Source organism: Bubalus bubalis, chromosome 18 (assembly GCF_019923935.1).
Source record: "Bubalus bubalis isolate 160015118507 breed Murrah chromosome 18, NDDB_SH_1, whole genome shotgun sequence".
Taxonomy (NCBI): domain Eukaryota; kingdom Metazoa; phylum Chordata; class Mammalia; order Artiodactyla; family Bovidae; genus Bubalus; species Bubalus bubalis.
This window is the reverse complement of record NC_059174.1, coordinates 50,190,392-50,205,374: the sequence shown is the minus strand read 5'-3', so window position 1 is coordinate 50,205,374 and position 14,983 is coordinate 50,190,392.

The following is a 14,983-nucleotide window of genomic DNA, read 5'->3' as shown; positions in this document are numbered from 1 at the left end:
TGGTCATGTATGGATGTGAGAGTTGGACTGTGAAGAAAGCTGAGCATCGAAGAATTGATGCTTTTGAATTGTGGTGTTGGAGAAGACTCTTGAGAGTCCCTCGGACTGCAAGGAGATCCAACCAGTCCATCCTAAAGGAGATCAGTCCTGGGTGTTCATTGGAAGGACTGATGTTGAAGCTGAAACTCCAATACTTTGGCCACCTCATGCGAAGAGTTGACTCATTGGAAAAGACTGATGGTGGGAGGGATCGGGGGCAGGAGGAGAAGGGGACGACAGAGGATGAGATGGCTGGATGGCATCACCGACTTGATGGACATGAATTTGGGTGAACTCCTGGAGTTGGTGATGGACAGGGAGGCCTGGCATGCTGCGATTCATGGGGTTGCAAAGAGTTGGACACAACTGAGCAACTGAACTGAACTGAATAGAGATGCAGACAAAGAAAACAGACTTGTGGACACACGGGGGGAAAGAGAGGGAGGGATGAATTGAGAGAGTAGCATGGAGACACGTACATCACCACATGTTAAACAGCTAATGGGAAGTTGCTGTATAACACAGGGAGCTCAACCTGGTGCTCTGTGACAACCTTGAGCGGGGAATGGAGTGGGATGTGGGAGAGAGGTTTAAAAGGGAGGAGACACGTGTATACTGATGGCTGATTCACCTTGTTGTGTGACAGAAATCAATACAACATATTAAAACAATTATCCTTCAATTTAAAAAAAATGGTGATGGTCAGGAAGGAATTCTGAGGAATTGATCCAGATTAAAGGGGCAGAGGAGATAAGACAACTAAATGTCATATGGGATCCTAGATTGTATCCTAATTCAGAAAAAGGGCATTAGTGGCCAAGTTGATGAAATTTGGATAAACTCTGTGGATTTGTTAATGGATTGTATCAGCAATAATTTATTGATTTTGATCATCTCTGTTGTTTTACCTATCATGTTGATATTTGGGGAAGTTGAGTGGAGGGTCTATGGGCACTCTGACTATTTTCAAACGTTTTTGAATGTCTAAAATTATGTTAAAATGGAAAGTTAAGAAAATAGAAGCACAATAAGAACGCTTCCAGATAATTAATGAGTCGCCAGAGTCGAGAATCACTTTCCTAAGTCATCTTGCCGAATACTGTCAGAGTAATCTTGCTGAAAATTCTTTTTGTCTTGTTTATGACTTTCAAAAGTTTTCAGTGACTCCCATCGTCTGTAACAGGAAGTTCAAAAATTTTTTAAACTTTTTACTTTATATTGGAGTGTAGCCATGGCACCCCACTCCAGTACTCTTGCCTGGAAAATCCCATGGATGGAGGAGCCTGATAGGCTGCAGTCCATGGGGTCGCTGGGAGTCAGACACGACTGAGCGACTTCACTTTCACTTTTCCCTTCCATGCATTGGAGAAGGAAATGGCAACCCACTCCAATGTTCTTGCCTGGAGAATCCCAGGGACGGGGGAGCCTGGTGGGCTGCCGTCTATGGGGTTGCACAGAGTCGGACACGACTGAAGTGATTTAGCAGCAGCAGCAGCAGCTAATTATCAATGTGATAGTTTCAGGTGAACATCAAAGGGGCTCAGCCATCCATCTACATGTATCCATTCTCCCCCAAACCCCCCTCCCATCCAGGCTGCCATATAACATTGAGCAGAGGTTCCCTGCCCTATTACGGTAGGTAAGCTGTCATTCAAAAATCCCCAAAGCATGACCCTAGTCTGCTCCCTTGGTCTATGTAGTAAGAGCTGAACCCACATTTTACATTCTTATGTCTGCATTTATTCAAATTCTTTTCCTTCTTCCTGTAATACCCTTCCCTTCCTGCTCAGCCTCCTGATTTTTTTTTTTTTTTTCTCTTAAGACCCATTACAGATCCTGTCCTTTCACTGAAGTCTTTTATGAGTATTTCTGTTAGAAGCAGTCATCTTTCCTGTCCTTGAATTCTGGTAGGTGGGATGGCATGGAGTGAAAATATGATCTTTAGATTCAGAAACATGTGATTCTGAATCCTGGTTTTTTACCTTTCACCAGTGCTTGAATAAGGGACAAGTTAATTGATCTTGTTGGAGTGTTGGTTTCTCATCTGCCAAATAGGGATGGTAGTACCTACGTCAAAGGGTCGCTGTAGGCATTAGATGAGATGCAAACCTAAAGACCCCAGCACATAGGAGGTACCTTCCTCCTCTTGTCTGTAGCTCAGTTGTCCCCACAGGGATGGTGGGTGGTGCAAAGGCTCTTGTCAAAATTTCCTTCAGAGTCTGTAAAAGATGTCTGTGTCTAGTCATTAAGATGACAGGCACACTTCAACTGAATTGAGTGCATGGATCTTCAAAGATTTCAACTGAGATTTCCCCCCACCCCACCCCGGAAGCTGACTCAGTAAATAAGTGACCTGTAGATAGAGGAATGTAACCCAGTGGGGTAGGGGTGGGGAAAGAATGGGTTAGAAACATTGGGAGGAATCTGTGATGCCTCCCATGCCCCTCTTTGCTCTCATCAAGACAGCACTGAGGAAGCTGACTGTTTGGTAAGACTCCTTGAGCCATGAGTCAAGCACGGCAAACTTCACTAATCCACGCCTTGCCCGAGTGATGGGCACACAGGTGTCAGCTTCCCTGTGAGTTGAGTGCTTTCTCCCTTTCTGCTCCCTCCACCCACACAGCTGTGTTGGGTGCTCTGGTTTGGCCCCAGGTGCCAAGCCCCTTGAGTTTGAGCAAATTCTGAGAGATGGTGAAGGACAGGGAAGTCTGATGCGCTGCAGTCTATGGAGTTGCAAAGAGTTGGACACAACTTAGTGACTAAACAACAGCAACAACCCAAGCCCCTAGTACTGGTCTAAGATGTCAAAGCCAGGAGTAGGGGAGACTGAGGAGGAAGTCAGAGGCCAGTAGTCATGGAAAGAGTTGGGTGGGGCTGCCATTGTGCAAAGGCCACAAGCTGGGTGTGTTTTATGACCATTTCTGCATTTGGAATCTCCTCCAGCTCCCCTGGAGAAGGAAATGGCAACCCACTCTGGTATTCTTACCTGGAGAATCCCCATGGACAGAGGAGCCTGGCGGGCTACAGTCCATTGGGTCACGGAGAGTTTCATAGCAATGGATTTGGTTTCCAGGTTGTCTCTGGCTAATCATCTTGCTTGACCCATTGTCTGACTCGGGCCTTCCTGGAAGGTTCACTGTGGGCTCATCACAGACCAGACTCTGTGGGTAACGCCTCAGATATCTCACCTGCTCTTTTCTGTCATTTCCTAATGCAGAGAGAGTGACCCTTGTGTTACACGTGAGGAGGACGAGGCTGAGAGAGGTGAAGGGATGGGTCCAGGGTCATCCAGCCCTAATGGCATGGCCGGTGTGTTTGACCCGGAAGCTCGTGCTCCTGCCTCTGCACCAGAAGCAAAGTGAAGGAGGGGGAAGCCCAAACAAGGGGTGGGTGTGGGTAACGTTCAGGCAGATCCTGGTCCTCCCCCACACCTGCCTTCTAACCCCTGGAGCCTGTGGATGTCACGTTACTTGGGATGATGGACTTTGCAGGTGTGATGATGAAGTTCAGGGTCTTGAGATGATAAGAGTCTTCAGGATCATCCAGGTGGGCCCGACGTCATCACCGGTGTCCTCATAAGTGACAGAGGGAGGCAGGAGAGTCAAGGTCAGCGTGAGAGACTCCACCATCCATCGCTGGGTTGGTGGATGCAGGGGGCTGAGCACCAAGGAGTGTTGGCGTCTCTGGACCCTGAATCAGGAGAGGCAGCGGATTCACTCCTTGAATCTCCAGAAAGAACACCGTCTGCCAACACCTTGATGTGAGCCCAGTGACATCGTGTTGGACTTCTAACCTCCAGAACTGTACAAACGGGGGCAAAGTATATTGTCATTGGGAATTCCCTGGCGATCCAGTGGTTAAGGCTCTGCGCTCCCACTGCAGGGGGCATGGGTTCAATCCCTGGCCTAGAAAGTAACATCCCACGTGTCACGTGGTGTTGCTCACCCCAGCCCCCCCAAAAAAAGCACATCATCTTTGCATTCCAGGAGGTTACAGTTTGCCACCCAGAAAGGAGTAAAAATATGCCAAAATAAATATGCTGAAAGAAATATGCCGAATTGTTAAACAGCAATTAAGTCTAGATTCCCAGGTGGCAGTGTTGTAGCTACGAGTTCTGGGAAACAAACTCACTCAGAAGGACAATGCAGATAGTGGAGTGCAGTTTGTAACACCGGCGGGCCCAAGGCAGAGTCTCCTCTTAGCTAAGGACCAGGACCCTGAGCAGTTTTTGTGAAAACCTCATATACCCTAAGTGTATGTGCTCAAACCCACCTCCCCAAATTCCTTGAAACTAGTCTGGACAAGGTAAAAGGGAGATACAATCAAAGTTAACCCATGATTCATGTGTCACAAGACTAGATAAACAGTGGGTATTTATCAATAGGCCTGTGGTCATATCCAGATAAATGTAATGGAATTTACCACTTTGTTCTATTACAGAGATAATTAGCATGTTCTTCTAGGCAATGGAAAGTCCAGGGTACAAGTGCTAAGGCTCTTTTATCTGGGGGCTCTGGTTTCCATTTGTATGCCATTTCTATAGACACCAGGCACAAAGTTTAGAGTCCATTAGGAGGGTGACCATGCGTGTAGCCTGATGTTCGGAGCCTGGCCTAAGATGGAGTCCGGCTCTGTCTGTTTCCTCCTTCAGCAGTAGTGGTAAAGAACCTGTCTGCCAATGCAGGAGACCTAAAAGATGTGGGTTTGATCCCTGGGTCAGGAAGATCCCCTGGAGAAGGAAATGGTAACCCAATCCAGTATTCTTGTCTGAAGAATCCCCTGGACAGAGGAGCCTGGGGGCCATAGTTCATAGCGTCGCACAGAGTCAGACATCACTGAAGCAACTTAGCACGCACGCATGCATGGGTGGAAAATGGAATATGGGTGATACTTTATCTTTTCATACTGTATCTTAGCTTTCAAAAACAAGAATTTAAATATCACGACTTCGTGGTGTTATAAATAGGGGTATAATCAACAAACTGTGGGAGCATGTTTGGGGACCACTACTCGTCCTGTGGGCCCCTGAGAGAGCTCGCCACTCGAGTGTGCTGAGGGCAAGGGCAGGAGAAGGAAGGACTTTACAGTGGAGGAGAGGCTTGTGCCAGGGCAGGAAGCGGGGATGGTAGCCTTGTTTGGGGCTAAGCTTGAGACTCTGTTCTTCAGTCTAAATGTTTAATCAGAGACTTCCTGATTAAAGGAAGTCTCTGATTAAAGGATTAAAGGTGGTCCAGTGGTTTGGACTCTGCGTTTCCACTTCAGGGGATACAAATTCAATCCCTGGTCTGGGAACTAAGATCCTGTATGATGTACAATGCGGTAAAAAAAAAAAAAAGTCTAGTCACTTGAAGGATCAAACCCAGAGGAATGGGTCTCTAGGCATCAAGGAATAGGATCAGAGACATTTTATGGGGGCTAGACAAGGCATTCAGCAAGTTGAAATCATATCAAGTAGCTTCAGACTTGGTGACTGGGAGGATGTGCTTATGAAGTAGTTGTTTAAAGCTTGGGCTTTTCTGCTTTTCCCTCCTGTTTCTTACAGTACTGAGTGGGCAGAGCCCTGGTCCCCATATAGGGTCCTTGTATTTTGCAGGAGGATTTGTTTCCCTTGCTAGGGGTGGAGTGTTTTTGTTTTTTCTCTCACCAGCACTCGGGGAAATTACTGATAGAGTGACTTCTTTTTTCTACTAACAGTACAGTCATAAAACAGAGCCATTGAATCTCATCCTGTATCCTCCACCCTCCAGGGAGCCACTCCTTTTCCTGGTCCTCCTAGATCCTGGGGGACTCAGAGGCCTATGTGAGGAATAAAAAACAAAACAAAAAACCCCAATAAAAAACAAAAGCCAGGGTTGAGTAAGAACTGTTGTCATGCCCTTATTTCCTTCAAGCATGTGTTTCTTTCTCTTTTTCTCCCTTCTCCGCTCTGGTACTTTCAGGTCAAGTCCTGATCTCTGGCGTAGAACTGTTTTCCCCAATTCTGCTGTGGTTGGGTTCCACCCATGAGAACAATGGGTCTGTTTTTCTTTTGTTTTTTTCTTCTATAGTCAAAGGCCCTCGTGTTTGTCCTCAGGAGTTGCCACCTTGAAACTGGTGCCATGGTTTGAGCTTCCCTGTTCTGCTTCTTCCAGATCACATTAGAATCTGTAGGCTTGTGGGATGGTGTAGGGGGGTCCTGAGTTGTGAGCAGGAGAAGGGGAAGGTTGTGGAAATCCCGGTCAGTTGCACTTGGGAGAGTTTTCTAGGCCCTGTTGGCAGAGCAGAACTGTGGGCCAGGAAACCTGGGCCCTGGGGCTGGTGACTAAGCTCTGATCCTGAATTAGTAGCTTAACTTTTCTAGGCTTTACCTTTGCCTGGGGCTTCCCAGGTCGATCAGTGGTAAAGAATCTCCCTGCCATTGCAGGGAGACACACGAGGCTCAGATTCGGTCCCTGGGTCGGGAAGATCCCCTGGAGGAGGAAATGGCAACCCACTCCAGTATTCTTGCCTGGAGAATCCCACCAGTCTATAGTCCATGGGGTCTCAAAAGAGTTGAATAGGACTGGAGTGACTGAGCATGCATGCATGCTGCAAAATGAGATTTCACTAGATGAACTCAAAGCCTACGGCCTGAATGCCCTGCCAGGCCTTTTCTTTCCTGCTTCTTACTGAAATCTTCCAAGGATCTACTCTGAGATCAAATAAATCTGGCTAATAATATCTGTATGGGAGGGCCCCATTCCCAGCTATTAAGTTGGATGCTGGATTTTTAGAGTAGAGTGAAGGGGGTGGATATCTTGGGCCTGGTCTTATCTGGCACCCTCTTTGATGGCAGGAGGGGTGGGGTCCTTTGAAACTGTGGAAGTCTTGGCTGGCAGCCTAAGGAGTTTAGACTCTTGTGAGAGGGGAACTACACGTGGCCTGGTCAGATCTGCGTTTCAGGACGTGCTCTCTGGCAGCTGTTACGCTGGGAGAACTGTGGCCGTGGAGAGTCCCCATGAGAATCTGAACTGGGGCAGCAGAGGACACAGAGAGCAGGAGCCAGGAGGGTGTTCTGAAGCACTGGCAGGCCTGGGGAGTGACCAGAGAGGAGAGGGTAGTGAGGGCGGAGGTCTGAAGGCAAGCGGGAGCCGCGTCCTGTTTGGGTTCTTGGGTGATCAGCTGTCATGAGCCCCGAGAGAAGGATTAGGACTGGTTGCCTAGGCACTGAGATGCTAACTCAGAGTTGGGTGTGTTTATTTTTTATTGTTAAACTCACCTTATTTATTTATTTTTAGTTGTGCTGGGTTTTCATTGCTGCTTAGGCTTTTCTCTAGTGAGCAGGGGCTCCTCTCTAGTTGTGGTGCGTGGGCTTCTCATTGCGGTGGCTTCTCTTGTTGCAGAGTACGGCTGCAGAACACACGGGCTTCAGTAGTTGGGGCACGCAGGCTCTAGAGCACAGGCTCAGTAGTTGTGGCTCGTGGGTTTAGTTGCTCTTAGGCATGTGGGATCTTCCCAGACCAGGGATAAAACCCATGCCCCTGCACTGGCAGGCAAATTCTTTACTGAGCCACCAGGGGACCCCAATTCGGATGTTTAGATGAGATGCCTGTGGCTCGTGCAGGTGGAGATCCCCTATGGGCAGTGGGAAGAAGCTCCCCAGGGAGGCGGGGGCTGCAGCGGGTGTGTGAGGCCAGGGTGGAGAAGAGGGAGCCAGCCCAGAGGCTGGCCTGTGTAGTACAGCTCTCCTCGTCTCCTTGTCACAAGTTCCAGGGCTGCGTTCTATTCTTCATCACCCTTTTTTCTCTGGTCAGGGTGACTTTTCAGAGTTTTGCTTAGATTGGTATTCTTGATGTATGGCAACTAGATAGGTATTCTTAACCTGGGGGTCACATACTAACCACCTGAAAGTCTTTTGGAGAATACGAGCTGTTAATTGATGAAGGGGGAGGCGGAGAGGATGGGGGAAAGGAAGGCCTTCTGGAGAGGATGCAGGAGAGGGCAGCACTCAGCACACACCATGAAGCACTTTAACGTTGGTGATGAAGCGCAGGGCACAGGGTGAATGTCAGGTTTTGTGAGAGCGCCATGTCCAGGGACAGAAGAGAGGGGTGAGACTAAGGCGGGGGTTAGGGGGGTGCCTCAGAAGGATGAAGCTGGTAACTGGGCTACAGGGTCTACAAACCTTGGAAAGCTCCTTTTTGCTTAAAGATTCCTTGACCTGTCAATTCCTTGGGAGTAGTGAGTTTTATGTGCACGCATTGTGTCATGAACTCCTATCAGTCAACAAATTCTGTGATTTATTATTGCTTGCTAATAATGACAGTACAGTTGACAGCTAGTACTGCTAGTCGTGTATGAAGAGAACAGCTAATCATCAACAAACATTGTGTGCTTAATGCAGGCCAGGCACATGCTAAATACTTTAATAATGAGACGAGCTCACTTGATCCTCACAAGGGCGCATGCAGTGGGCACTTTATTAGCCCTTTTTAACAATGAGGGGATTAAGGTGTGGTCTGTTGCGCAGGGTACTGCAGGTACAGGACTTGAGCCAGAACTTGAAGGAAGACACGTCACCGGGGGTGGGGGGGCAGGTGTGGGGAACTTTCTATTGTAGTTCACTCACTAAGTTGTGTCTGACTCTTTGCGACCCCATGAACTACAGCACACCAGGCTTCCCTGTCCTTCAATATCTCCCAGTTTGCTCAAACATGTGTCCATTGAGTCAGTGATGCCATCCAACCATCTCATCCTCTGTTGCCCCCTTCTCCTCCTGCCCTCAGTCTTTCCCAGCATCAGGATCTTTTCCAATGAGTTGGTTCTTCGCATCAGGTGGGATTTTCTACTTGTGCTCTTCACCTCCCAGCCATCCTGTGGGGAAGTGACAAGGTGGGACCTCTCCTAGGGTGGTCCTCAGACCGTCTGCGTCAGAGTTACCTGGGACGTTTGTCAAAAACTGAGATGTTCAAGTCTCATCTTGGAGCAAACGGAAACAGAATCTCAAACATGGATATTTGCGACTGAGCTGGGGTTGGATGTCTGATTCTGAAAAGTATGGACTCCTGCCTTCTCCAGCTGCCTGCACCCTGGGCTCTCGCCCCTCTTTGAGGTGGACAGGGCAGGCTCTGCTTTCTTTCCTTCTCTGGGCTGCAGGAGGGTGTTTCATTTTGAGAGTGGAGGAAATGGTGCTAACATCTACGCTAGAGGAGACGCTTCGAGACAGTGGCTTTTATTCTCGTTTTCCCTGCACCGTTCATTCGCTTCTGTCCTCTCTGACAGCCCCTCCCCACCCACTCCCTCTCCGGGGTGGGTTTCGCTTCTCTGCCTGTCCCTGGGTGGCTCAGCACCTGACTGGGACAGAACAGGGGGCGGGCGCGGCAGCGTCTGTGTGGTTCCGTGCTCAGGGGGATGAGCACGGGGACGGGAGCAGTGGCCCCGCGGGTCCTTTCAGGCCCAGCCCCACTGGAGGTGGAGGCAGAGGCGGCACTTTCCATGAGGTGCAGCTGTTTCACTCCACGAAGGGCGGGGACGTCTGAGAGCAGTGGCAGGCATGGTGGAGCTGCAGCCTGGCATGTGAAGTGGAAATCCTGTCACCCACACACCAGGCTGCGTGCTCCCCATTTCTTCTGAAATGGAGGGTTAATCTCCCTTCAGGCTCCCAGCCAGTCAGTGCAGATGAACAGAAGGACGTATGAACCTTCCGCTACATGTTTAGAGAGCTGATCCAGTTCCACTCCCTGTCTTGAGTGAGGACTCTAGAGTTCAATTGAGGGGATGTTCACACACTGGGTCTCTGGGGACATCCAGAGGTGGGGTAGGGCCCTGGTCTGGGAGAGAGGAGAGAGGAGTTCTTTTTTTTTTTGTAATTTTAAATTTTTAACTGAAGGATAATTGCTTTACAGGACTTTCCTGGTGGCTCAGCAGTAAAGAATCTGCCTGCAATGCAGGAGACATGGGTTGAATCCCTGGGTCGGGAAGATCCCCTGGAAAAGGATATGGTAACTTACTCTAGCATTCTTGCCTGGGAAATCCCATGGTCAGAGGAGTCTGGCGGGCTACAGTCCATGGGGTTGCAGAGTACGCCACAACTCAGCGACTAAACAACAGTCGCTCTACAGTGTTGTGCTGGTTTCTCCCATACAACAATGCAAATCAGTCGTCATTATATATATATCCCCTCCCCTCCCCCTCCCATCTCACAGAGTGCCTAGCTGGGCTTCCTGTGCTACGCAGCAGCTTCCCACTCGTTATTTTATATATGGTAGTGTGTGCTGAAGCGCATGCGGTTGCAAAGACTTGGACGTCACTTAGCGACTGAATGACAAGTGTACATTTGTCAGTGCTGCTTTCTCAATTCATCCTACGGGAGAGCTGGTTCTGAGTCAGCTAAGGGACCAGCTCCATTTAGTCACATGCTCACTCTGGACGTGAGTTTGTTGTGTGGAAATTGCTGGGTTTGGGTGAGATGATCTGATCTCAGGTCAGCCGCAGGGGAGTCAGGGCAGGGGTGGAAGGGACCTGCATTCTCCTTTCTTGGGGTCTCACATGCCTGCCTCCCCCCTCGCCCCCCAAGTGAGCAGGTGGTGAGTTCTGTTTGTGCTTCTCCCTCCCCAGCTCTGTGTCTTGGTACCCTGAAGGCGTCGTCCACTGAGGGTGTGGTGAGGAGGGTCTGTGGAGCCCGGAGCCCCTGAGGCTCCTGGGGAAGCAGGGTAGGTTCCCTGCCCTCTCGGAGAGTTGTCCTGTTTGGGGGGAGTGATACGACTTCCTTTTCTGTTCTCCCACCTCCTCCCCAACCTACCCCCCTGCACTTCCCCTCTCCAGAGTCTCACATTCAGTTTCCAGAGTGGGCTATGATTGTTGATAACCTTCCCGGCTGTTTCCTGCCTGCGGTTTCCTGTAACAAATAGCAGGAAGTTTATTTCATGGTCCCCAGTCCTCTGCTTCTTGTTTTCCTCTTCCCTCATAAGGCCTGAGGGAACACACAGGGGGTGCACAGGCATAGGGCCTGCTCCAGCTCTCTGTATTCCTGTATGCTGAAGGGCGGGCTTATGTTCTTAATGTTGTCCAGGGGCCTGCATAACACATATGTGCAGCCGTGTGGAGTCCTAATGTCTTCTGTGTTGCTGCCACTTAGGAGTGGAGTGTGGGTGCTGTATTTGAGCAGGAGTGTATTACATTACCTATGCCTGGGGCTGTGCATGTGGGTCAGAGTCAGGGGATGGGGGGCAATGGCAGTTGATGGGGAGAAGAAGTGATTCAGGAGCTGGGTTTGCTCTGTTTATGTTTCTGCTTTTTATGCAAAGTACTGGTAACTCGTATTATCAGAGGACTGATTAAAAAGATATATGAAATTTCCTTAATATGGTCTGAAATTCACTTTATTTATTTATTTTTGGCCATGCCACATGGCATGTGAAATCTTAGTTCCCCAACCAGGGATCAAACCTGCACCCCTCTGCATTGGTAGGTGAAATCTTAACTGCTGGACCACCCCACTTTGTTTTATTCTTGGATGTGTAAGATGTGAGGGTGTGGAGAGCGGAGGATGAAATGCCAGGCCATCTTGAACAGCCTGAGGTCAGCTCTCAGAAATTAGATGTTGAGTATTTAGCCATCACCACCCATGTCACGACTGAGCTACTGAACTGAACCCATGTATTTGTGGGCTTCCCAGGTTACGCTGGTGGTAAAGAATACCTGCCAGTCCTGCAGACATAAGAGACTTGAGTTCAATCCCTGGGTCGGGAAGATCCCCTGGAGAAGGGCACAGCAGCCCACTCCAGTATTCTTGCCTGGAGAATCCCAATGGACAGAGGAGCCTGGAGGGCCACAGTCCATGAGGCCTCAAAAGAGTTGAACAGGACTGAAGTGACTTAGTATACATGCATACTGCATGGTGTGGCCAAAATTTTTTTTTAAAAAGAAAAGACCACCATAATATTGTAAAGTAATTAGCCTCCAATTAAAATAAATTAAATAATTTAAAAAAAATTGTAGTTTCCTAGAGACAATTCCAGATGTATTAATACAAATTGGGTTTCAAAGAGGCAGAGGAACCAGAAATCAAATTGCCAACATTCCTTGGATCATGGAGAAAGCAAGGGAGTGCCAGAAAAACATCTACTTCTGCTTCATTGACTATGCTAAAGCCTTTGACCGTGTGGATTGCAACAAGCTGTGAAAAATACTTAAAGAGATGGGAATACCAGAGCACCTTACCTGTCTTCTGAGAAACCTGTATGCGGGCCAAGAAGCAACAGTTAGAACCAAACATGGAACAACTGACTGGTTCAAAATTGGGAAAGGAGCATGCCAAGACTCTATATTTCCACCCTGCTTATGTAACTTATATGCATAGTTATTGTTGAGTGGCTCAGTCGTGTCTGATTCTTTATAACTCCGTGGACTGCAGCACTCCAGGCTCCCCTGTCCTCCACTATCTCTCAGAGTTTGCTTAAATTCATGTCCATTGAGTCGGGGATGCTATCTATCCATCTCATCCTCTGGACCACCACAAAAGTCCCATGAACTACAATTTCTTTACCTGTTCTGAACAGGAGTTTGGGCAGGAGTTAAGGATGGAGTAGAGAGAAAGATGCACAAAAATGCTCAGAGCAGCTGTGCCAGTTTTTTCCCCTGAGGCTCCCATACTAAGTTCGGATCCCCTTGACCATACCAAAACACCAGGCCAACTCAGTGGGACTCCATTCTGCTAAGGCTTCGTGGTGTGCCACGTGACTTCTCTTCCCCTTCAACACTGCCTTTGATGTTAGCCTGAAGCACTTGTGTAAGATCACAGGGATTAGGGTGTGTGAAAATTTTTCCAGACCCCACATTCCTAGGGTTGGCTCTGGGCCTTGCACATTTCTGCTTCTCCAGGATGACTCCAGGAACTTAACCAAAACCTGGGTTCTACTGTATCTCTTTCACCACCCAGCTGCTCCCTAAGGACAGTTTACCAAGAGACAGAGACAGACAGAGGCTTCAGGCACTGAGATGTGTCAGGTGTCCATGTACTTCTGGAATCAGGTAGATCAGATCTGGATTTAAATCCATGCTTTGTCTTCCCAGGTGGCTCAGATGGTAGAATCTCCCTGCAATGTAGGAGACCCAGGTTTGATCCCTGGCTCAGGAAGATCCCCTGGAGAAGGGAATGGCTACCCACTCCAGTATCCTTGGCTGGAGAAGTCCATGGACAGAGAAGCCTGGTGGGCTGTAGTCCATGGGGTCGCAAAGAATCAGACACAACTGAGCAGCTGACACACATTGTCTTTCATTAACTGTGTGACCTTGGCAAGTGACTTAAACACTCTCCAAGACTCAGCTGCTACATCCGTCAAACACAGATGATGCCCACGTAATAGTTATTACTGTAGGTGACATGTATTGAGCACTTTATACTTATTGAGTTAATCCTTATATGTTTCTAGGATCTAATTTGTAGGGTAGCCGTCATTTGTCAGATGAGAAACTGAGGTACAGAAAATTTAAGTAGCAGGTCCAAGGTAGTGTAACGCATAAGTAATGGAGCTGGGGTGCTGAGTTTGGGCTGTCTGACCCCAGGGCCTGTGTTTAACTACTGCAATGGACTGTGTAGTTCACAAAATGTTAATAAGAATTAATTGAGAAGAACATTTAAAGCCCCAGGTAGGGACTTCCCTGATTGGTCAAGTGGTTAAGAATCTGCCTTCCAATGCAGGGGACTCTTTTGATTCCTGGTCAGGGAACAAAGATCCCACATGCCACACGGCAACTAAACCCGCGGGCTGCAACTAGAAAGAAGCCGGCATGCTGCAACTAAGACCTGACACAGCCAAAAATAATAAATAAATATTTTTTAAAGTTTAATTACCTCTAATTAAAAAAAAATAAAGCCCTGGGTATAGTGCTTGGCAGGGCTCCCCTGGTGGCTCAAAGAATCTACCTGCCAATGCAGGAGACACAAGGGACTCTGGTTCAATCCCTGGGTCAGGAAGATCCCCTGGAAGAGGAAATGGCAACTCCATTTTTCTTGTCTGGAACATCCCATGGACAGAGGAGCCTGGCGGGCCACAGTCCATGGGGCCCACAAAAGAGTCAGACAAGGACAGCAGCACAGTGGTTGGCACAATAGACACTCAGTAAACGATAGTTGTTGCCAGCAGAGCAGGGCAGTCCGCCTGCACCTGGGCACGTGGAAGACACGGCCCTGGGTCAGGCAGAGAGACACAGGTCCTCCTGCCAACTCGAGGTCTGCATAACGTCAGGGCCTCTTCCAACCTGCTCTGTTACGGCTTTTGGGCACAGTTTGTCCCTGTGCAAAGAAATCCCAAAGTTATCTGACGGGCCCCAAAAGGAAAACACAGGAGCTGAAACTGGGTGGCCATAGGGAGGGGCTCCTGGTGGGGCTCCCCCACAGGGAACCAGCTGCTGGAGAATCACCTTTCTGACTCTGCTTCACAGGAACGTGGCTTTTCATTTCCGGCCATCTCACTCATTTGGTCAGAGCTCCTAGGTGAGCCACCTGTGAAACAGAGCAGCACGGCTGCCCGGCTTGGCCCCAGGTGAGGAGTTAATGCCAGGAAGCTCGGGGGACCCTGCAAGGACCCTGGGAAACCTGGCTGTGGGCTCAGCAGAGGGGTGTGTCAAACTCGCTCTGTATCTTTTCATGTGTATGTATCTTGGCTTCCTGCCTGACCCAGGACTGACTCTGTTGGCAGCAAGCAGTTCCGGCCCACCCATCCTCTCAAGGCGCCAGCTGGGATGGGGGCAATGTGGTTTATGACTATGCATGCACGTGTTTGGGGCTTCCTGGATGGCTCAGTGGTAAATAATCCACCTGCAATGCAGGAGACACAGGAGATGCAGATTCAATCCCTGGGTTGGGACGATCCCCTGGAGGAGGAAATGGTAACCCACTCCAGCATTCTTGTCTGAAGAATCCCATGGACAGAGGAGCCTGTCAGGCTGCAATCCATGGGGTTGCAAAGAGTCAGACAAGATT